Here is a 7,500-nt window from a genome sequence, read left to right as displayed (position 1 = left end):
AACTTGGTCTGGTCTGGTTTGAGTTAACTTGGTCTGGTCTGGTTTGAGTTAACTTGGTCTGGTCTGGTTTGAGTTAACTTGGTCTGGTCTGGTTTGAGTTAACTTGGTCTGGTCTGGTTTGAGTTAACCTGGTCTGGTCTGGTTTGAGTTAACTTGGTCTGGTCTGGTTTGAGTTAACCTGGTCTGGTTTGAGTTAACCTGGTCTGGTCTGGTTTGAGTTAACCTGGTCTGGTCTGGTTTGAGTTAACCTGGTCTGGTCTGGTTTGAGTTAACTTGGTCTGGTCTGGTTTGAGTTAACTTGGTCTGGTCTGGTTTGAGTTAACTTGGTCTGGTCTGGTTTGAGTTAACCTGGTCTGGTCTGGTTTGAGTTAACCTGGTCTGGTCTGGTTTGAGTTAACCTGGTCTGGTTTGAGTTAACCTGGTCTGGTTTGAGTTAACCTGGTCTGGTCTGGTTTGAGTTAACCTGGTCTGGTCTGGTTTGAGTTAACTTGGTCTGGTCTGGTTTGAGTTAACTTGGTCTGGTCTGGTTTGAGTTAACTTGGTCTGGTCTGGTTTGAGTTAACCTGGTCTGGTCTGGTTTGAGTTAACCTGGTCTGGTCTGGTTTGAGTTAACCTGGTCTGGTCTGGTTTGAGTTAACTTGGTCTGGTCTGGTTTGAGTTAACCTGGTCTGGTTTGAGTTAACCTGGTCTGGTCTGGTTTGAGTTAACCTGGTCTGGTCTGGTTTGAGTTAACCTGGTCTGGTCTGGTTTGAGTTAACCTGGTCTGGTCTGGTTTGAGTTAACCTGGTCTGGTTTGAGTTAACCTGGTCTGGTCTGGTTTGAGTTAACCTGGTCTGGTCTGGTTTGAGTTAACCTGGTCTGGTCTGGTTTGAGTTAACTTGGTCTGGTCTGGTTTGAGTTAACTTGGTCTGGTCTGGTTTGAGTTAACTTGGTCTGGTCTGGTTTGAGTTAACTTGGTCTGGTCTGGTTTGAGTTAACTTGGTCTGGTCTGGTTTGAGTTAACTTGGTCTGGTCTGGTTTGAGTTAACTTGGTCTGGTCTGGTTTGAGTTAACCTGGTCTGGTCTGGTTTGAGTTAACTTGGTCTGGTCTGGTTTGAGTTAACCTGGTCTGGTCTGGTTTGAGTTAACCTGGTCTGGTCTGGTTTGAGTTAACTTGGTCTGGTCTGGTTTGAGTTAACCTGGTCTGGTCTGGTTTGAGTTAACCTGGTCTGGTCTGGTTTGAGTTAACCTGGTCTGGTCTGGTCTGGTCTGGTTTGAGTTAACCTGGTCTGGTTTGAGTTAACCTGGTCTGGTTTGAGTTAACCTGGTCTGGTCTGGTTTGAGTTAACCTGGTCTGGTCTGGTCTGGTCTGGTTTGAGTTAACCTGGTCTGGTTTGAGTTAACCTGGTCTGGTCTGGTTTGAGTTAACTTGGTCTGGTCTGGTTTGAGTTAACTTGGTCTGGTCTGGTTTGAGTTAACCTGGTCTGGTCTGGTTTGAGTTAACTTGGTCTGGTCTGGTTTGAGTTAACTTGGTCTGGTCTGGTTTGAGTTAACTTGGTCTGGTCTGGTTTGAGTTAACTTGGTCTGGTCTGGTTTGAGTTAACTTGGTCTGGTCTGGTCTGAGTTAACCTGGTCTGGTCTGAGTTAACCTGGTCTCTCTCACCATGGTTGTCTCCTGGATGGATCCAAAGCTGTTGATGAAGATGTTAATGTTGGACTCCACTGGGATACCTACAACACACACACACACACACACACACACACACACACACACACACACACACACACACACACACACACACACACACACACAGTCAGGTTTATGGTGTTTAAACAGTTATCAGTGTATCGATCTTTAGGAGACGTAGATTGTTCCATGATTCTGACACTAAAAGCAGTCTTTTCCAGTTCAGTCTGTGCTTGATGTACAGCCAGTAATTACAAGGGGTTTGAGACCAACACAGCTGATTAACCCTGGTGTGGTGTTCTCCTTTAACCCTGGTGTGGTGTTCTCCTTTAACCCTTGTGTGGTGTTCTCCTTTAACCCTTGTGTGGTGTTCTCCTTTAACCCTGGTGTGGTGTTCTCCTTTAACCCTTGTGTGGTGTTCTCCTTTAACCCTTGTATGGTGTTCTCCTTTAACCCCTGTGTGGTGTTCTCCTTTAACCCTGGTGTGGTGTTCTCCTTTAACCCTGCTGTGGTGTTCTCCTTTAACCCTGCTGTGGTGTTCTCCTTTAACCCTGCTGTGGTGTTCTCCTTTAACCCTGCTGTGGTGTTCTCCTTTAACCCTTGTTCTCCTTTAACCCTGGTGTGGTGTTCTCCTTTAACCCTTGTGTGGTGTTCTCCTTTAACCCTGCTGTGGTGTTCTCCTTTAACCCTTGTTCTCCTTTAACCCTTGTGTGGTGTTCTCCTTTAACCCTTGTGTGGTGTTCTCCTTTAACCCTTGTTCTCCTTTAACCCTTGTGTGGTGTTCTCCTTTAACCCTTGTGTGGTGTTCTCCTTTAAACTTGGTGTGGTGTTCTCCTTTAACCCCTGTGTGGTGTTCTCCTTTAACCCTTGTGTGGTGTTCTCCTTTAACCCTTGTTCTCCTTTAACCCTTGTGTGGTGTTCTCCTTTAACCCTTGTTCTCCTTTAACCCTTGTGTGGTGTTCTCCTTTAACCCTTGTGTGGTGTTCTCCTTTAAACTTGGTGTGGTGTTCTCCTTTAACCCTTGTGTGGTGTTCTCCTTTAACCCTTGTGTGGTGTTCTCCTTTAACCCTTGTGTGGTGTTCTCCTTTAACCCTTGTGTGGTGTTCTCCTTTAAACTTGGTGTGGTGTTCTCCTTTAACCCCTGTGTGGTGTTCTCCTTTAACCCTTGTTCTCCTTTAACCCTTGTGTGGTGTTCTCCTTTAACCCTTGTGTGGTGTTCTCCTTTAACCCTTGTTCTCCTTTAACCCTGGTGTGGTGTTCTCCTTTAACCCTTGTGTGGTGTTCTCCTTTAACCCTTGTGTGGTGTTCTCCTTTAACCCTTGTGGTGTTCTCCTTTAACCCTGGTGTGGTGTTCTCCTTTAACCCTGGTGTGGTGTTCTCCTTTAACCCTTGTGTGGTGTTCTCCTTTAACCCTTGTGTGGTGTTCTCCTTTAACCCTTGTGTGGTGTTCTCCTTTAACCCTGGTGTGGTGTTCTCTTTTAACCCTGCTGTGGTGTTCTCCTTTAACCCTTGTGTGGTGTTCTCCTTTAACCCTTGTGTGGTGTTCTCCTTTAACCCTGGTGTGGTGTTCTCCTTTAACCCTGGTGTGGTGTTCTCCTTTAACCCTTGTGTGGTGTTCTCCTTTAACCCTTGTGTGGTGTTCTCCTTTAACCCTTGTGTGGTGTTCTCCTTTAACCCTGGTGTGGTGTTCTCTTTTAACCCTGCTGTGGTGTTCTCCTTTAACCCTTGTTCTCCTTTAACCCTTGTGTGGTGTTCTCCTTTAACCCTTGTTCTCCTTTAACCCTTGTGTGGTGTTCTCCTTTAACCCTTGTGTGGTGTTCTCCTTTAAACTTGGTGTGGTGTTCTCCTTTAACCCTTGTGTGGTGTTCTCCTTTAACCCTTGTGTGGTGTTCTCCTTTAACCCTTGTTCTCCTTTAACCCTTGTGTGGTGTTCTCCTTTAACCCTTGTGTGGTGTTCTCCTTTAAACTTGGTGTGGTGTTCTCCTTTAACCCTTGTGTGGTGTTCTCCTTTAACCCTTGTGTGGTGTTCTCCTTTAACCCTTGTGTGGTGTTCTCCTTTAACCCTTGTGTGGTGTTCTCCTTTAAACTTGGTGTGGTGTTCTCCTTTAACCCTGTGTGGTGTTCTCCTTTAACCCTGGTGTGGTGTTCTCCTTTAACCCTGGTGTGGTGTTCTCCTTTAACCCTGGTGTGGTGTTCTCCTTTAACCCTTGTGTGGTGTTCTCCTTTAACCCTTGTGTGGTGTTCTCCTTTAACCCTTGTGTGGTGTTCTCCTTTAACCCTTGTGTGGTGTTCTCCTTTAAACTTGGTGTGGTGTTCTCCTTTAACCCTGTGTGGTGTTCTCCTTTAACCCTGGTGTGGTGTTCTCCTTTAACCCTTGTGTGGTGTTCTCCTTTAACCCTGGTGTAGTGTTCTCCTTTAACCCTGGTGTGGTGTTCTCCTTTAACCCTGGTGTGGTGTTCTCCTTTAACCCTTGTGTGGTGTTCTCCTTTAACCCTTGTGTGGTGTTCTCCTTTAACCCTGGTGTGGTGTTCTCCTTTAACCCTGGTGTGGTGTTCTCCTTTAACCCTGGTGTGGTGTTTTCCTTTAACCCTGTGTGGTGTTCTCCTTTAACCCTGGTGTGGTGTTCTCCTTTAACCCTGGTGTGGTGTTCTCCTTTAACCCTTGTGTGGTGTTCTCCTTTAACCCTTGTGTGGTGTTCTCCTTTAACCCTTGTTCTCCTTTAACCCTGGTGTGGTGTTCTCCTTTAACCCTTGTGTGGTGTTCTCCTTTAACCCTGGTGTGGTGTTCTCCTTTAACCCTGGTGTGGTGTTCTCCTTTAACCCCTGTGTGGTGTTCTCCTTTAACCCTGGTGTGGTGTTCTCCTTTAACCCTGCTGTGGTGTTCTCCTTTAACCCTGGTGTGGTGTTCTCCTTTAACCCCTGTGTGGTGTTCTCCTTTAACCCCTGTGTGGTGTTCTCCTTTAACCCTTGTGTGGTGTTCTCCTTTAACCCTGGTGTGGTGTTCTCCTTTAACCCTGGTGTGGTGTTCTCCTTTAACCCTTGTGGTGTTCTCCTTTAACCCTTGTGTGGTGTTCTCCTTTAACCCTTGTGTGGTGTTCTCCTTTAACCCTGGTGTGGTGTTCTCCTTTAACCCTTGTGTGGTGTTCTCCTTTAACCCTGGTGTGGTGTTCTCCTTTAACCCTGGTGTGGTGTTCTCCTTTAACCCTGGTGTGGTGTTCTCCTTTAACCCTTGTGTGGTGTTCTCCTTTAACCCTGGTGTGGTGTTCTCCTTTAACCCTTGTGTGGTGTTCTCCTTTAACCCTGCTGTGGTGTTCTCCTTTAACCCTGGTGTGGTGTTCTCCTTTAACCCTTGTGTGGTGTTCTCTTTTAACCCTGGTGTGGTGTTCTCCTTTAACCCTGTGTGGTGTTCTCCTTTAACCCTGGTGTGGTGTTCTCCTTTAACCCTTGTGTGGTGTTCTCTTTTAACCCTGGTGTGGTGTTCTCCTTTAACCCTGTGTGGTGTTCTCCTTTAACCCTGCTGTGGTGTTCTCCTTTAACCCTGGTGTGGTGTTCTCCTTTAACCCTTGTGTGGTGTTCTCCTTTAACCCTTGTGTGGTGTTCTCCTTTAACCCCTTTGTGGTGTTCTCCTTTAACCCTGGTGTGGTGTTCTCCTTTAACCCTTGTGTGGTGTTCTCCTTTAACCCTGGTGTGGTGTTCTCCTTTAACCCTGGTGTGGTGTTCTCCTTTAACCCCTGTGTGGTGTTCTCCTTTAACCCTGGTGTGGTGTTCTCCTTTAACCCTTGTGTGGTGTTCTCCTTTAACCCCTGTGTGGTGTTCTCCTTTAACCCTTGTGTGGTGTTCTCCTTTAACCCTGGTGTGGTGTTCTCCTTTAACCCTTGTGTGGTGTTCTCCTTTAACCCTGGTGTGGTGTTCTCCTTTAACCCTTGTGTGGTGTTCTCCTTTAACCCTTGTGTGGTGTTCTCCTTTAACCCGTGTGGTGTTCTCCTTTAACCCTTGTGTGGTGTTCTCCTTTAACCCTTGTTCTCCTTTAACCCTTGTGTGGTGTTCTCCTTTAACCCTGGTGTGGTGTTCTCCTTTAACCCTTGTGTGGTGTTCTCCTTTAACCCTTGTGTGGTGTTCTCCTTTAACCCTTGTGTGGTGTTCTCCTTTAACCCCTGTGTGGTGTTCTCCTTTAACCCGTGTGGTGTTCTCCTTTAACCCTTGTGTGGTGTTCTCCTTTAACCCTTGTGTGGTGTTCTCCTTTAACCCTGGTGTGGTGTTCTCCTTTAACCCTTGTGTGGTGTTCTCCTTTAACCCTGGTGTGGTGTTCTCCTTTAACCCTGGTGTGGTGTTCTCCTTTAACCCTGTGTGGTGTTCTCCTTTAACCCTGGTGTGGTGTTCTCCTTTAACCCTTGTGTGGTGTTCTCCTTTAACCCCTGTGTGGTGTTCTCCTTTAACCCTTGTGTGGTGTTCTCCTTTAACCCTGGTGTGGTGTTCTCCTTTAACCCTCGTGTGGTGTTCTCCTTTAACCCTGGTGTGGTGTTCTCCTTTAACCCTGGTGTGGTGTTCTCCTTTAACCCTTGTTCTCCTTTAACCCCTGTGTGGTGTTCTCCTTTAACCCTTGTGTGGTGTTCTCCTTTAACCCCGGTGTGGTGTTCTCCTTTAACCCTTGTGTGGTGTTCTCCTTTAACCCGTGTGGTGTTCTCCTTTAACCCTTGTGTGGTGTTCTCCTTTAACCCTTGTGTGGTGTTCTCCTTTAACCCTGGTGTGGTGTTCTCCTTTAACCCTTGTGTGGTGTTCTCCTTTAACCCTGGTGTGGTGTTCTCCTTTAACCCTGGTGTGGTGTTCTCCTTTAACCCTGGTGTGGTGTTCTCCTTTAACCCTGGTGTGGTGTTCTCCTTTAACCCCTGTGTGGTGTTCTCCTTTAACCCTGGTGTGGTGTTCTCCTTTAACCCTGGTGTGGTGTTCTCCTTTAACCCTTGTGTGGTGTTCTCCTTTAACCCTGGTGTGGTGTTCTCCTTTAACCCTTGTGTGGTGTTCTCCTTTAACCCTGCTGTGGTGTTCTCCTTTAACCCTGGTGTGGTGTTCTCCTTTAACCCTTGTGTGGTGTTCTCCTTTAACCCTGGTGTGGTGTTCTCCTTTAACCCCTGTGTGGTGTTCTCCTTTAACCCTTGTTCTCCTTTAACATAGCTAAGGTACGGCCATCTATAAATCAAAAAGACGCTGAAAAACTGATCCATGCCTTTATCTCGAGCTGACTTGACTACTGTAATGCACTCCTCACCGGCCTCACAAAAAAAGAGCCGAGGTTCGAAGGGTCAAAGTGGGTATAAAACAGGAGGGAAGACTGTCAAGTTTTAAACTGTGGATACCAAACAGAGAAGGTAAAGACGACTTTGAACTGTTGAACCGTAATCCAGAGCTATTTTATTGCACTGTAAACAAATATATTTTATCTATTCTATTCTACTATTTTATTGCACTGCACTCTTGCACTATTCTATCTATTCTATCTTACTCTTTTTATTATTGTCTATTTAAAACTGAATCAAACCATAAACTAGGTGGCCTGTTGGGATGTTAGATCCTAATGTGAAAAACTGTGATTTTATATGTCTGCACTTTACAGATAACTTTATAGATAAACTAAACTTAAACTTTAACTACAACAGTCAGGACCCAGAGAAGGTTTTATGTGTTGTAGTTGAAATCTTGTAATTCATTCTTAGTTACAAGAAGCTTGTGCCAGTAAGTCAGGTTTATGTTGATGTGTGAAGAGGTTTTGGGGGAGTTTGTATATAGTGGCGACTTGCTGCCCCCTAGTGGTCAGAAAAGCTTTAAAGGTGATTTTCCCAT

General features: G+C 46.0%; 1 pseudogene across 1 annotated transcript in view; it reads right to left on the bottom strand.

Annotated features, from left to right (window-relative positions):
• Window positions 1-7,500, bottom strand: part of LOC311232699 (glycine receptor subunit beta-like) — a 43,381-nt pseudogene that overhangs the window by 21,465 nt on the left and 14,416 nt on the right. Inside the window, exon 3 of the transcript in view lies at window positions 1,643-1,710. The product of the transcript in view is annotated as a glycine receptor subunit beta-like (transcript). The remainder of the gene's footprint in view (window positions 1-1,642; window positions 1,711-7,500) is intronic.

This window comes from Notolepis coatsorum, assembly GCF_963971535.1.
Source record: "Notolepis coatsorum genome assembly, contig: SUPER_7_unloc_1, whole genome shotgun sequence".
Lineage (NCBI taxonomy): Eukaryota > Metazoa > Chordata > Actinopteri > Aulopiformes > Paralepididae > Notolepis > Notolepis coatsorum.
Note: the sequence above shows the minus strand (reverse complement) of the source record. Positions and strands in the feature narration are given on the sequence as shown.